We start from the raw sequence: 16,827 nt of genomic DNA, 5'->3' as shown, positions 1-16,827 counted from the left end.
ATAGATTTAAATTACTTTGGAAACAGGGGAAATAGACTTATACTGATTATATCAAGGGGTTCAGCTCATAGGCTTTATAACCCTCAGAAAACAGACTGAGAAAAAGAAAAATGAAGGCACAACAGGAAGAAGAATGACCCAATTATAACAACTCTTTGAAGAGTGGACAACCATCCATGGAATCCTTTTAGCTCCAGCATTGAAGGAGGCTGGTGGATTAGAGTCTATACAAAGAATTAGTCATTTTTCAGGCCTATGATCTTGCAGACATTAGTACCCTCAGAAGGGCTGGTAGGTGTACTGTAGTAGCATATAGAAACTGAAAACTTTTTATAAAAATAATGTTTTTCCTTTTAAAAGATCCCTTCCATCTCTGATATTCTATGAGCCTATTACTAATTAGAGAACCACTATGAATTATTAAGAATAATAGAAAATTTCTCAAGAGAATTGCTATTTTACTATTTTGTCTAATTACATATGAAACTAATTTTTAATATTTATTTTTTAAAATTTTGAATTCCAGATTTTCTCCTTTTCTCTTTCTCCTCCCTGAGACAGCAGGCAATTTGGTATAGGTTATTATTCTATGCAGCACAGCTAGATAGCTTAGTGCATAGAGTGCTAGGTCTAGAGTCAATTCCTGATCCATTCTCCCAAGTTCAAATCTAGCCTCAGATTCTCCCCAGCTGTGTGACTTTGTTTGTCTCAGTTTGCTTGTTTAATAAACTTGAGAAGAAAATGTCAATTCAATCTAGAATCTTTGAAAAGAAAACCTAAATGGGGTCACAAATAGTCAGCCACAATTAAACAACAAAAAAATACATCTGCAATCATGCAAAACCTAATTCTCTATTAATCATCTACTGATAAATATTAAAACAGACTGACAAAACCTCCAAATCCCCAACAATAACAAATCCAAACCTCACCAGAAAATAAAGGGGAAAAAAAGATACATTAACTCATCAATTCTTTCTCTGGATCTAGATAAACTTTTTCATTCTGAGACCTTGTTTCATGATTTTTAAATATATTTTAATACCTTATGAATAAATATCAACAAATTATAGTCTCCAGGAAGCATGCCTTACTTAATGAGCAGATCTGACCAATTTGTAATTAAATAGCCAATTTGTCTATTTTTGTGTTTTCTAAGAGTTTATTCTACTGAAGGGAAATATATATCTTGAAAACTAGTTTGTACTCCTTGCTTAGCAACCATTTGGTGTGGTGGGATGGGTGCAGGAAGCCAAGATGAACTTTAACCTAATTCTTGGCTAATTATCACAAGGCTTGGGATTAAGTAGGTCTTGCTATGAGTTTGAAAATCTTAATGAGTATCAGGATTTAGCACAAGGAAGTCATTTGGGTGTCTCAGTGGACTGCTCAAAGAAATGACCCTCTGTGGGTATCAGCTAGTTAATAGCATTGGTTTTCCAATTAAAGAATTTGGATTCAAATCCCAGTTTTTATCCTGTGTGATCTTGGGCAAGTCACTTAATGCTTCTAGGATATAGTTTCTTCATCTATAAAATGAACAGACTGGATTAGATGATCTTTAGTTCTAAAACTAAAGTTCTTCAGGTTCTACATCTAAATCTCCCGCTCCCATTGGTGAGTTCCTCTTAGAGCCTCCATTTTGGGAAATGATTCAGACCTGTTGCTAACTTTTTGGACTCTAAATTCTTGCCTTTGCTGCTGACTCATTTTGGAATGTCCCTCATCTCCTGGGGCTTCCCCAACCTGGAATATCCTGCAGCCTTGAAAAATCCTCCTACATGCCGTCTCCTCCATTCCCTTCCCTCTTTTTCTGAAGGGTCCTCGTCCTGGCAGTTCAGATCATCCCTGCATTGCAACACCCTGCCCCATGATCCCTTCTTAGCTGGTTCCTCCCAGAACCCTCATTTGAAGTAAAAGGTCCAGACTAGCCATTTCTTTCTTCTTCTCTTAAGTTCCAGTTGTGTGGAAAAGTGAAGAACTTACAGATTAAGCACATATTGATCAGAGACTGTTAGCTAAAAGTAGATCAAGCCTATAGGCCCCAGTCATGTGATTTTTAGATAAGGAGTCCTGGACTGTATTCCATTGCCCAAAGAGGGGTTTATGTGGCCAAAGCTGTATATCACGTTGTCTACTGCATTCCACTGACCAAATGGGGCATAAAGGTTCATGTGATCAATCACACCTTATAGAGGGTGGGATTTTGGAGGTTCTTTGTCTGAAATGTATAAATATTGTGAACATTTCAAAGGAGTGGCTCTCTCCTGCTGTGAATTTGGCTCATAGACCAGAATGGGGTCCGCTTCTCGAGATTCTAATAAATAATTCTGCTTTCTATGAGTGATCTCTGTAGTAGTCAATTTGGGTAAGTCTTTTTGTCCAAATAGTTGGGGGCTCATCCAGGATGGGGTCTTGGGGGAGATGGTTGTGCACCCTGGACAGGGACAGGCACCCACAGAGCAGTTTTCTCCATGGTCTCTGGCTCTGGGTGTGCAGCCTCCCTCCCTCTTAGATAATGACCTTCAGGTCACTGCAAAGATACTCAGTGGAAAGCAGAATTGAAGACTGAAGGAAGGAGAATCCTGACTGGCCAGCACAGTTTAGAATCCGCACCATGTGGCTCGGTAAGCTCTCAGAACAGTTTGAGGGTTTTATTGGTGGGGTTTTAGGGAACCCAAGGGAATAGCCCTTGCTAAATTTTGTTGAGTACTGGACTGTGACAGGCCCCAGTGGTAAAAAACTGCCAAGGGAGGCTTCCGGGAAACTGCTGAACTTAGTTTGGGAACTAAGTATGGGAAAGACATAGTCCAAGAATTTGTCAGGATGGTAGCTAGGTATAAAAGGAAAGATAAAAGGGAAAAATAGAGCTCTGCATGTGTCTGTGTATATTTGTCTGTTTGCTTTGCATTTTGTGTTCCATGTTAAAAAGTTAGCAAGCTCGTAAGGAATTTGAAAGTTTAGAAAGTTAAGTTTGAATGGAATATCTAGGCATTCTCTGTGAAGGCAGAGAGATGCACTAAACAGGCTTGGAAGTTTACAGGAGCTCCCTCTGGAGTCTGGGAGAGAATTCAAGGTGAAATAAAGTTCTCTCTGGGGGCGGGGGTCCTGGAAAAAGCCTGTTTTGCTCATTTAAAAACTCTGTTAAGTTTTAAGAACAATGATTAAGAAATTTGAGAATTGGTTATTTGACAATTTGCTTATGATTTTAAACTTTTTAACCTGATGTACTAATTTGTAAATAAGGAAAAACTGGGCTGAAGAGTTTTCAGAGCCTGCTAGAGTAAAGAGCAATAAAATTCAAGCTTAGCCTGGACTGTGGACAATAAAAAGCTCTGGAGATAAGATGCTAATAGCTATTAGAAGAAATGTGGCAGAAAAAAAAAGAAAAAAAAACTTTTAAAAACAGCTGTATTCAGTTTGATTCAGTGTTACCTTCTGAAACATATTGGGTAATTTGTTTACATTGTTAAGTTATGTTTTATAGAATTATCTAGCTATTCACTGTATTGTGAATCTTAAAAGTTTTGAAGGGAACGGGAAAGAAGAATGCAGGAGATTTAGGAAGGATTGATTCAAATTGAGAGCCTGAATGATATCAAGGAATCAGTTGGAAAAAGAAAGGAAATAAACTGATTGCCTAAATCTTGAGAAGGAGTCCCAAGTAGGAAATTGAGTGGAGAAACAAGAGGAAATCTTTTGTCCAAGAGTGCAGGAGTAGGGGAAGGGTGGCCACATAGTATCCTCTCCTCCCTCCCACTCACCAAGTACATTCCAGTCATTTTCTATAGTGGCTTGGTTAATTGACTGATTATTTGTTTCTTTGAAACATAATGGTTTTCTTGTTTAAGGAATATGATCAATGTGATCTATAGTTTGAAAGGGTTATTTCAAAAAGTTTAATTGATGTTTTTAAGAACTTTTCAGATTCTTTTATGTGAAAATAGGAAGTTTTAATTAACTGTATTGGTGCCAATTATCTGAAAGGGACTCCAAGGATAATAGTTTTTGCCTTCGTCCTTTTGAAAATGTTTTTGCTATGGACAATATGTAGTTTGGGATTTTTCTGTATATTGGGTATTTTAAAAGCAAAATGATTGGTATAATATTCAATTTATGAAACATCTACTTGGGTATGTAAGAACTGTGTGAACATTCTGGGATAAATTTCTTACTGTTAAAAAGTTTTATAATATGTAGATGATCCTCTTGTGGCAGGGAGGAAAAGAGTGACCTTGTCCAAGTCACTATCAGTTTGTTAAATTATTTAGGAGCACAGGGACTGAGAATTTCTTAAGATAAATTGCAATTTGTAAAACGTGAATTAAGATATTTAGGTCATTGTATAAGTGAAGGGGAAAAGAAATTGGATCCTGTAAATTACTTGAGGGAAAGAATGGAAACAGTAAAGGTAAGGGATTGGCACACAGGCTCACTGAAATTTTGACTAATCTTATGTTACCTAAGAATGTTACAGTGATTCATGTGCAGGGTCCAAAGAGGAGATTCACTTGGGACAAGGGGAAACTGCTTTGTAGATGAGGAGGTGAAACAGGCTGGAGAAGAGCAATCTGTAAGTAGAGGAAATGATGGTGCTAATTCTGGCATTTCTGCCTCCAATGCCTCCACATTTCCTTACCCCAGAAGAGAAGCAGGAAATCCAAAGCCTTGGCACTCAAGAGGATAAAGAGGGTCACTGGCTCCTCCCTGACTGCAGAGAGGTACTGACCACAGCAGGTATAAGACATGTACTCCAACATTTACATCAGGGCAGTCATTGAGGTGTCCAAGACCTGTGTGACATGGTGCTAACATAGTTTGTGGCACTGGGCTTGTACACAATAGCAGGCAACTGGCCAGTGGGTGTCCTGTTTGTCAGAGGTTGAATAGGAGGCCCAATGACAAGTCCAAAAAGGAGTGAGGCCCCCTGGTATCAAGCCTTTCCCAAGCATACAGGTGGACTTTACCGAGCTACCATTACTGGGAAGTCTCAAATACCTGTTGGTCATAGTGGACCATCTGACCTCATGGGTGGAAGCCTCCCCCCTTGCCTGGGCAACTGCCTCAGCAGTCGTAAAAGTACTCCTTGAACATATCTTTCCGGGGATATGTGCACCATCTCTCCCTCCTTTTTGATTTTAAGCCCAATAGCTTACCCTCAGTATAATAGCTTAATTTGATACTGTTTTTTTTTTTGAAGACATCTATCAACATCATGGATAACATTATGCTAAAAAGCACAAGAACAAACACACAATCCTATATTCCATTGGTGAATAGGAAATTCTGAGAGTGTTACTCTTCATCCACAACCTGTGAACATGTTATCCTGAAAATGGCATTATAAGGCACGTCTTGAGCCATACTCCTTGCAGTGGTGTGATGTCTAGAGTTGACTTGAGTTGTTGTCTCCTCAGCTCTTTGGTGGGGGGACAGGTACTACTACTAAAATTAGGGACCATCAAATGGTAGTAGACAACTTGATTCATGTGGTGTGATTCTGTAGTAGGCTATAATGATCTGGGTGTGCTGCCCTGCAATATAAATATCCTTGATTCAGTTTGTACATAAGTATTATCCACAAGAATACCCCTTTAGAACCTGAGGTGCCTTATTTTTAATATCTTCATTAGTGACAGATCTTCAGCCTTTTGACAACAGTTCAGAAGTCTTTCAGAGACAGGTTTGGTGAATAAATTTTAGTCCATGAGAGGTGGTGGAAACAATGGCCATTAGCCTCAAAGAAATAACCCTAATAGTCAGTGTAGTTATAGTCTGCTATTTAATAGCCTCTTCTGTAGTTTTGTTTTTGATGATGTTTCAGCAATATTGGACGACATTGGACACCTTTAAAAAACTGATTTCACAATGACTTCTGGAGAACCCCTATGTCTGAGGAAGGAAGTCACAAATCTTATCAACCTTTAACAGTATTGATGTTTTGTTTAAACTATTTATATAGTGAATTAAAACCAGTATCTTATCATCTGCTAAATCTCATTTTTCATGCTATGGTTAGAGTGGTTTTCCTTAAAATCTGCAAATTATTTCTGGAATCCAGGAGGAGCATAATTGCTATCTTGATGTATGTTGTGCACCCTAATACACACAAAAGCTTTCCCACAGTCCTCTCTCTGGGTATGTATGGCTCTCTTCATCACAGGATCATTGGAGCTGGCATCACTCATCTTGTTGGGGGGAGTCACATTCATCAGAATTGATCATCGTGTAGTGTTGATATTGCCATGTGCAGTGATCTCCTGGTTCTGTTCAATTTACTTGGCATCAGTTCATGCATTATGTTTGATGGCATTGCCATTTATTCCTGCATCAAACCATTTTTCCAAGTTGGATTTGTGGTTGCAGAGTGAATGTTATATATACCAAGCAGGGGATTCTGTATTTTAGTTGCTTATGGATGGTGGAAATTATCCAAAAGAAAATCAGCATTTGCCTACATATATTCAATTGATTATACTCCCTAGGATAAGAGGGCTCCAAACCAGCGGGTCCCAGAAATTCATCCGGCTTAGGACTTGCAACACCACACTGACCAAGGGACAGACAATTGCTAGGTATCTGACAGGACTGATCATTCAAACTTTCATTATCAACTTTTTTCTTCCTGTTTTTAACTGAGAAGACTGTTATATAGGATTTTTTTTTGTTCCCAAATAAATTGTTCTTTTTGGGCAAGACAAAATACTTGTGTTTACTAGTTTAAGTAACAAGAGAGGAGACAGTTTTTATGTCACATGCAGAACTCTGCTGTGAAGAAAAAAGACAAAATGAAGCATGAAAAGAAGATAAAGAAGAAAAAAGAAAAGAAATGTGTACTGAATGTTTTACATTAAGGTTTTCACAAATAATCACACATTTTTGAGGCATTTTTAAAAGAAAAAACCAAGCACCTACTATGTTCATTTGTTGGAAATGATGATGTTTAATTTTTTCTACTTAACTATCACACTGCTCCTAAGCACACCAAAAACAAAACAAACCAAAAAAAAAAACAAAAAACACTTTTGATGATGATAGCAAGAGCAAGTCACACTACACATTCATAATGTATGGGAATGCATAGTGGGTCCTATACTTTTGCTAGTATGGGACAAGAAACACTCATTTGAGTTAATGTTTATTAAATGCTACCATGTTTACTTACAAACTAGTTCTCTGACATGAAAGAACCAAAATGAAAGATGACTAGCAGGATTCTTAAACAAACTGAAGTTTTAACAAATGATCCTATTTTACCAAGTGACATTTAATAAAATAAAATCAGACTTACTGAATGCTTAGAAAATGCATCTTTTAAAGAAATCTGTTCCTCTAAAGTATGAAACTTATCCTGAAGATATCAATTTTATAAATGTAAATCTTCTATGACAAAATTTCAGGAAAGGGAAGAGATCTGTTGCATCCTGCAAGAAGTCAGAAAGGAGAAAAGTTTACATCTTATATAAACTATAACTTTGTATCGATCACTACCTAGCATATGTTAAGAGTCATGCTCATATACTCCAAAGAGGAATCCAAAGGCATAAATGGCCCCACATAAACCAAAATACTCATGGCAACAATTTTTGTAGTTATCAGTAACTATAACCAAAACAGCCAGTCATTAACTGGGGCAGGGCTAAATAAACTGTGATTCATGAACGTAATGGAATAGTATTGGACCACAAGAAATGACCCTCTAGTATGAACTTCACAGATTGTGAGGGGAAATGAGCTTTGATGTGGAAATGTGATGTATGTAATATACATGATGAGGAAAAGGTTTCTTAATTGCAAACTTTAAAGTACAACAAAAATGTCAGTTAACAGTATTATGCTTTGGAAGTGGGGTCCAGGAGATCTCTGAAGTCTCTTCTAACTCTGCAATTCAGTTATTCTGAGTTTTGAAAGAAAGCTGTCAATTTAACACAAAGTAGGTGAACATATTTTAAAGATTTAGATAAGAGTGTTATATTCAAACTTCTGTACTTCATTTAAATAGAAACATTCCTTAAAATTGCTTATCTCGTGTGACCTCTTTCATTCTCTAGTTCAGTATTTGTTTTTCTAATTCTTTTTCTAAATCTGAAGTATGTACTCCCGTAACTCGATCAGCAGTCGCACTACTTGATTTTAATTTCTTTTGCAGTGTGGTTTTATTTTTATCAAATCTATGGAATTTAAGATGTAATTCATCATTAATAACATATGGTTTACTCATATATGTACATATATACATACATATAAATATACATATTTACTGGGAATATATCAAAGATTATATTTGATTTTAATTGATTTATTAAATTATTTTAATTTAATATTTTAAAAAGAAAATGCATTACAATACTGATGAACTTCTTCAGCCAACCAAATTTAACCATGATCTTCCACAAGCTCTCATGACTGACAGTACAAAGGCCTTGGTTATTAATAAGCTCAATGAACTCTGTATATAGATCTCTCTTCTGCTCCTGGCTTCTCTTCTAGAGTTGTTGAGCAACACACACCATGTTGATCGTTCTCTGGCCCTTTCTGAAGCCACACTAGCTCTTGAGAAAAAGACCATTTTCCAGGAGTAGGCTCAGTTAATTAAGGAGGACTCTGGCAAGAATCTTGCCAACAGTGACAAAGAGAGATCCCCCTGTGACTGTCAACAAACAGCCTACTTCCTTTTCTTTTATATAAATGGACAAGGGAGACATCCTTAATCTCCCGGGGGAAAATGCTCCCTTGTCATACAGCTGGAAGATTTCAGTCAGCTTTGTATGACAGCAGCCTCGCTGCCTCATAGATCTCAGCTGGATTTACAGTAGCACAAGTTAGCACTTGCTTTGCCTTTCAAGCAAGAGGAGCCTGATGGCATTCAATCCCTCTCCTCAGTGGGAAATTGGGCTAGAGAGGGATTAACTGAGTCCGTGATCCCTGACTTCAGCAGCGATAAAGGAGGATTTGTTGAGAACACCGCAGCCTGTTTGACTCCTCTTTCCAGGATTAGGTCCTTGTCACTGATTAATCTGGCTCCATCAATGCTGGGTCTAGGGCATCACTATATTCCCAGTCCTTTAGGCTAGCAACCTAGGTGTCCTGCTTAACCTCTTATAATCTCTCATCTCTGTGTGACAAAACACACAAATATTTGCAGTGTAACAAATTTCCAGTAGAAGATATTTTGGAAGATCTTCAGGAAATATCTGTTTCAATTGGTCATGGGAGGAAGTAGTCAAGTGCAAGCACAGCCCAGAAAATTGATGTGGTGTCCTGATGCAAGGCAGAATCTCCCAGGAGACTCTTAGCAAAATATATCAGTGTTGGCTATGCTTTTCTGGTTCAGAAGCCAGAGAAATATCTAACACAACTACAAAAGGCAAATAGTGAACCCCTGAACCTTAGAATAACATGTGACTTGCCCATGCCCACTCAGCATGGGACAGAAGTCAGCTTTACCATCCCCAGAGCAACGTGAAGCCACTGTCTTCTGTAGAGGAAATTTGGAACAATCTCCCCTTTGCCAGAAGAGCAGACCTCAACCTTTAAAATGAGCAAAAAAGCAAAAAGAACTTTGATCATAAATAGTTTTTATAGAGATAAGAGAAAAATACACCTCAAACCTGAGGACACTAAAGGCAGATTGTTTCCAGATGAAGCCCCCAAAGATGATATGAGTTAGTCTCCATCTGAAAAGGCTTTCTTGGAAGAATTCAAACAGGATCTTTGAAGAGAGAAGAAAAATGGGGAAAGGAAATAAGAACTTTGCAGGAGAGTTTGAAAAAGAAAACAGGGAAATTAACTGAAGAAAACTCCTTAAAAATAGATCTAGCAAATTGGAAAAAGTATGTTACTCCTTACGGAATAGATTTGGTGAAACAGAAAAAGAAAACTCATTGGAAAACAGAATTTGTGTAATGGAAAAAAACCCAATGAACAAAACATTCAAAAGAAGATAGAAAAGCTAATTGAAGAAAATAATTCACTAAAAATTAGAACAGAACAAATACAAGTCATTGACTCAATGAGACATCAAGAATTAGCCAAACAAAACCAAAAACTGAAAAAAAGTATAAAAAGGTGTACAAAGTTTTACGAGTGTAAAAAGGAAACAATCAACAGAATGATTTCAGAGAGGCCTGGAGAGACTTAAATGAATTCATGCTAAGTGAAGTGAGTAGAATCAAGAGAACAATGTATACAGCAACAACAAGATTATACAATTATCAATTCTGATGGACATGGTTCTTTTCAACAGAAAGGTAATTCAAGCCATTTCCAATGGTCTTGTGATGAAGAAAGCCATCTGCATTCAAAGAGAGGACTGTGGGGACAGAGTGTGGATCACAACATAATATTTTCATTTTTTTGTTGTTTACTTGCTTTTTGTTTTCTTACTCTTTTTTCTTTTCTGATCTGATTTTTCTTATGCAACATGATAATTGTGGAAATGTATATAGAAGAACTGCAAATGCTTAGCAGATACTGGATTGCTTATTACCTAGTGGAGGCATTTCTGCTTTTCTGTATTTGGTTGTGACATATTCAGGTACTAATAGATGGTCAGTTTTTATGTAGGTATCATGCACACTTAGAAAACAGTATAGTTCTTTCTATTCCACTTCAGTTTTCTCCAGAGATCTGTATATCAGATTTTTCCAGAATTCTATTTACCATCTTACCTTCTTTCCTGTTTATTTTTTGATTAAATAAATCTAGTTCTAAGAAGGGAAAGTTGAGGTCCTCACTAGTATAGTTTTATCTATTTCCTCCTATAACTCATTCAAACTACTTCTTTAAAAATTAAGATGCTATATTATTTGGTCCATATATGTTTAGTATTGATATGACTTCATTGTATATGGTAGTTTTTAGCAAAATATATTTTCCTTATATCTATTTTTGCTTTTACTTTGCCTGAGATTGTTATTGCTATCCATGTTTTGTTTCAACTGAAGCATAGTGTTGTGTCACACAGAGAATCACACAGCTAGAAATATTAGGAAATATTAAGTGTCTTACAGCCAGATTTGAACTTAGGTTCTCCTGACCAGGGCTGGCGCTCTATCCACTGCACCAGTTAGCTGCCCCTATTTTTCCCTCATTTATTCCCCTCTTTCTCTTACCTCCTCACTTTTTCCTTCACACAAATGTTTTCATTCTGATCCCTGCCTTTCCCAATCTATCTTAATTTTTATCAGTTCTATTATCCAACTTTTTTTTACTTTCTCATAGAATAAAATAGATTTATGAGCTAATTTTGATTAGACTAAGGTTTAAACTTTGTCCTCTATACCCCTATCTTCTCCACTATAACAGTTCTTTCATACCCCTTTTATGTTTGATAATTCCCCCTATTCAATCCATCCTTCTTCTTGTAATGTAAATTTTTCTCATCACATTATTTTGAGTATCTGTCCATCACCCCATCACTACCCTTATAATCATGTCCTCTGTCTACACATACTACTCTGTAATGAGCTGAGGTTTGAGTTGATGCACTGAGGTCCCAAGTACGTGAGGCTAAATAGTAATTGGGCTATACTCTATTAATATACATGATTGGATAAAGAATGGTCCCTGCCCACTCTCCGTGCAAGTTCTGATGTGTTGTATAGGAAATGACGATTTTGGTGGGTGGAGGCAGAGAAAGAGACAGGAAGAGAAGCTGGGAAAGATTGGGCCTGGGTTCGAGACTCTGAGCTGCTGATTGTGTGGCTGCTGGTCGAGCTAGCACACTCAGCTGCACACATTGCTATCACCGATTCTCTTCCACCTCCGATCCTTCTTCACTGAGAATAAAGACTGACGATTTTCTCCTAACCTGAATTCCTGACTCCTGCTGATTTAAAAATACACGATCTTCACACTACTCCTAATTGCTTTTATAGCAATAAAATTATTAAGTGTTCAAACTAATATCTTGGCATATAGAAATATAACTCATTTAAACATTATTAAATTTCTTATATTTTCTGGGTTTTATTCTTTTTTCTTTCCTTTTTTTTTACTTTTTCATGCTTCCCTTGAGTCTTGTATTTGGAGATCACATTTTTTATCTGTTCTTTTAATTAGGAATGCTTGAAAGACCTCTCATTAAATATCTATTCCCACCTTAAAGATTATATTGAATTTTGCTGGGGAGATGATGCTTGGTTATTATACTAATTCTGTTGCTTGATGGTATATCATATTTGAAGTTCTGGGTTCAAATCATGACTCTGTTACTTAGCTTACTTTGGGTGCAAACTTAGTCAATTGTTCACCTCCCTTAATTATAAAACAAAGGGGTTGAACTATACAACTTCTGATGTTCTTTCTAGCTCTAAATCAATGATCTATTGCCAACAAGGCAAGAATTAAATTTGTCCCTTACTGGCTAACAGTGAACAGAATGCTGACACCACAGGTCTCTCTCTCTTAGAAAGCCTTCATCGATGATTGCTCTACAGTGAGCATCTAGCTAACTTGTTTCAATAGATCATTGTAGAGCTCCTGAAATAAAAGCAAATATGCAAACTTACTTAAAAACTAAAGAATCATGAATAAAATATTTAATGGGAGAAAGAAGTACATTTGGTAGGTGAAACTAGAAGGAACAAAATAATATCCATTTAGAACTGTGGGTTACTTGGCGTTTATCTATTCCAAGTCTTTCATTTTATAGGAGTACTCCAAGTCTTTCATTTTATAGGAGAAGAAACAAGGATGCAGAAAAGAAACAACAGGATTTACCAAGATGATAAAGAACTTACTAAGTTCATAGAAGATTTCATGTTTGTACCTATGGTCCCTAGTCCTATTCCAATGCTGATTGCACTATGCTACACTGACTCCCATTTATCACTTTTTTTGTTCCAAAAAAGGAAGTGTTTCACTATATAACAGCATAGGATTGCAAAAAAATTTTTTTTAATTTGTTGATTATATTTTGCTCTTGTAGAACTGGTATTAGCCAATTTGTTCTTCCTCTATTCTCTAGCAGAGATTCAATCCTTATACCAAAAAGGGGAAAAACAGTTCAGCAAAATTAACATATTTTAAAAGTCTGACATATCAAGTGTTGTACATCCATAGTTCTCTACTGCTATAAAGAAAAAATGGGGATTAGTCTTGCCATCTCTCTCCTTGGGGGTCAAATTTAATCCTCATAATAGAATTTTGAGAAGAGTATATAAGTACTTATAGCACACAGCTTATAGTCCTTTTGATTTTTGTTCATATAGGTGCTCCCTTTCACTCACAAGTGGAAGGATAAAATTAATAAAGACTTGTTAAATTTGTCAAATGCTTATTATATGCAAAGCACTGTGCTAAATACTATATTTACCAATAGCAACAGAAAATGGGTCTCTGTTCTCAAGGAGCCCATACGTTTTGGGGGCAGATAACCAAAGTAGATGAGTTCATCTGTAGGACAATTGGAAAAGTCTAAGGTCATAAGGATATATAGCTATGGGACCAGTAGCAATGGTTAGGAGTCCTTAGAATGCATGGAAATTTTGCCCCACCTGAAAGCCCATGTAGATAACATCATTGGGAAAGAAAGAAATGAGGGCCCAAGGTAAGGGAAGAGAAAAACTTTTGGATTCCCTTTATTAGGAACAGTAATGGCAAGGGGTCAGTATCTGAAAAAAAAAAAAAAAAAAAGAGGAGAAGAAGGGAAGGAAGCATTGGCAGGAAAATCTAGTGGATAAACTACCAGGGCTTAAAGTGTAGGTTAGATGAACTATAGTACCTTAACTGAACTTAAACTTTTCTCTTTCCTTTTTTTCTCCAAAAATAAAACAACCTAAAAATAAAATTGGGTGAAAGCCCTTGGACCCAGCTGTCTTAGTTGGCCCAAAGAAATCTTAGCAAGGAAAGTACCATGTATGAAAATACATTTATAGCAGTTATTATTCTGATGGCAAAAACTGTTGACTAAGGGGGCACCAGTGAATTAGGGTAACCTTTGAGCAAACTATAGCATATGAATGTGATGGATTACTATTGTGCTGGAAGAAATGAGAAATAATTTTTAAAGAGACATGGAAAGACTTGTTTGCATCTTGTCAGCATGAGATGAGCAAAAACAGAAAAACAATTTATATTGTGAAATCAATATTATAAAACCAGCAGTTTTGAAAGACTTAAAAACTCTATTAACTTAATGCATGATTCCAGAGGTTTGGTAAAGAAGAAATGTTGAGACAATTTTAGATTAATATGTAGTATTCCAAATAAGAACATTTTTAGATGTGACTGATCTGAAAATTTGTCTTGCTTGATTGTGCTTTTTGATACAGGGGTTATATATTTCTTTTTTCACATAATTTTTTTTCTTTTCTAGTGAATGAGTGGATGTTGGAGAAAGATGCTTGATAATTGAAAAAAATAAAATTATATTTTTTTTTTAAAAAATCAAGTAAAACCACCAGTAGGGAGACAGTGTTCCAGGTTTACCTTTTATCTTTGGCAGTGCTGTAAATGCAGACAGCCCTACTTGGAAAGCAGTTGAGTTTCTTGGATAAGAAGAAGGGTTATGAAGAGGAGAAGCTGTCACACTCAGAGACCAACCACCCTGGGAGAAACTGACTGCAAGGGCAATCAAAGGGAACAAGTTTTACTGTCTACCTTCCTACATGTGAGGGGATGACGGGTGAATAAAAGTTGTAGATTTGACTGTCCTGAAACTTATTAAGTTCAGGGTGATCTTGTATGCCCCACAACTGAGATGATACCAGAATACAGATCTGTGAAAGCTCTAGAGCAGGACTTCTTCAACTTTTTCCACTCTTGGGCCCTTTTCACTGGAGAAATTTTTATACAATCCTAGATATAGATATGTTTATAAAGTAGCTATACAAAGAAAACATTTATTGATAATAATTTGTAAAGACATTTATTCTAAAATAATTCTTTGGTACACATTGAATTTTACTTTAATTAAAGATGAAAAAGAAATTTGCATACTAATGAAACGGATGTGTTTATTTTTACATAAAAAATTAAATCCTGGCAGAATAGTTGATACTTTCGACTGTTACCAAATTTTTCACAACCCCCACATTTAGTTATGGGTCTCCATATGGGGTCTCGATTCACAATTTAAGAAGCTTTGCCCTACACAAGGCCTTTTAGCAACAAGATTCTAGGACACAAACTTGGCTCTTTTCTTTCTTTTCCTTCCCCCCTTTAGATCACATTCAGAAAAAAAAAACTAAATAAACAACCCCCCCAAAAAAACAAGCAACAACAACAACAAAAACCTCTTAGATTTTCAGGGTCTGTCATTACTGATGTTCCAAAAGGTTAACAGGGAACTTGGTCATCCTTGTTCTGATCTCTTAACAAGAGATACCTTTTAGGAAACAGTAAGTCCTAAAACATAATAGAAATGATGCACCTGAAAGTTCCATATATTGGTGATTTAAGAGGCTGATGTCAATCTTTTGTCAAGAACTTCCTATGTGTCAAGGTACTGTGCTACTTACTGGGATAGGAATGCAATAAATGAAAATAATCTATTTATTGTAGCCTTATTTTGCCTCTTATTATTGAAAAGTTTATTTAAAACTTAAATGAAAAATAAGAAATAAAAGAAAAAAGAAAAAGAAAGGTTGTCAGATGCCCAGCAGAACATCAGGGAGGATTCCAAATATGTTGTACAATTAATTTCCATTTCAAGAAAGCACATATAATAATAGGTGATATTGTATTCATAAACTCTCCATTTTTTCTTTGCTTCCTTGTAGGTTTTCTTTTGTTCTCTGCTTTGTACTATTTACTTTATTTTCCCCCTTTCTTCCTCCTTATCTCCCCCCAGCAAGCTAGATTTAAGCATGTATATATTTATGTATGCCTACATATATAGACTTTCACATACTCAAATATATACATATGCACATATATATATACCTACATAGATGAATGGGATAAACTGAGTGAAAACTTCTCATAAGAATGTGGCCTTAACCTATGCCCCAATTGTGACTTAAGATTTTGCAGTTAACAAGTTGATCTATAGCTAAGAGCTGTAGGTGTTTGATTAGCTTAGATAAACATTTCCTTCTGTTCCCCTAACCAATATTTTCATTGGCATTTAAGATCCTAATATGGTAAAGGGTATGTTATTCTCTGTATCAGGATTACATATATTTAGGGACTTGAGTAGAGGCTGTTGAATTAATACTTTTTGGATGAAGAAATTATTAATGGTAATTTTGATAGGGTTGCTTAATGTGAAATTAGGACAGTATATTCTATATTCCATATGTGTTTTAAATGGTTGTTTTAGAGTCATCTTAAAGTTGTTCCCATTGTTTAGGAAGATTCTGAGAAGTCATCTATGTCTTTGTCCCTTTGAATGTGGTTAATACCTGAACATGATTTGCTATACATTGGTTATTGAGCATCTTAAAGTAAAATGATTTGTGTAATGTTGAATTTAAAACCCATCTAGTTAGATATGAAGATAAGCTGTGAAATTTCTAGGATGAATCTCTTATTGTTATCAATGTATGAAGATAGTCAATACTTATTTAGGATATATAATCCTTGAGATCATAAATTCACCTGAAATTTTGATTAATGAGAATTGCTATTTGAGATAAAATCTCTTGGGACAATAGCTATTATTATTTGGAACTTTGAATTCAGGTAAGTTGTCTGATGGATCATCAAGCCAGAAATCCACCTCTGAAAGGAATATTCCACAAGCTACTCAGAAGAATGTGATCCTGAATTGCTAGAGGTAAAGCTTAGTATCTGGGCAAGAGTTGGGAGGACAACCTTGGCCTCCACTTAAGGTGGGATACTTCTGACTCAGCTTTCCAGTGGTTTTCCTTTGAATAAAAA

General features: G+C 36.1%; 1 long non-coding RNA gene across 2 annotated transcripts in view; it reads right to left on the bottom strand.

Moving 5' to 3' along the window:
- The window catches only part of LOC116422378, a 74,395-nt gene that overhangs the window by 2,483 nt on the left and 55,085 nt on the right, over window positions 1–16,827 (bottom strand). For both annotated transcript variants that reach the window (XR_004232994.1, XR_004232993.1), the window contains exon 3: window positions 7,292–7,424. This is a non-coding gene — a long non-coding RNA (uncharacterized LOC116422378). The remainder of the gene's footprint in view (window positions 1–7,291; window positions 7,425–16,827) is intronic.

This window comes from Sarcophilus harrisii, chromosome 3 (genome assembly GCF_902635505.1).
Source record: "Sarcophilus harrisii chromosome 3, mSarHar1.11, whole genome shotgun sequence".
Lineage (NCBI taxonomy): Eukaryota > Metazoa > Chordata > Mammalia > Dasyuromorphia > Dasyuridae > Sarcophilus > Sarcophilus harrisii.
Note: the sequence above shows the minus strand (reverse complement) of the source record. Positions and strands in the feature narration are given on the sequence as shown.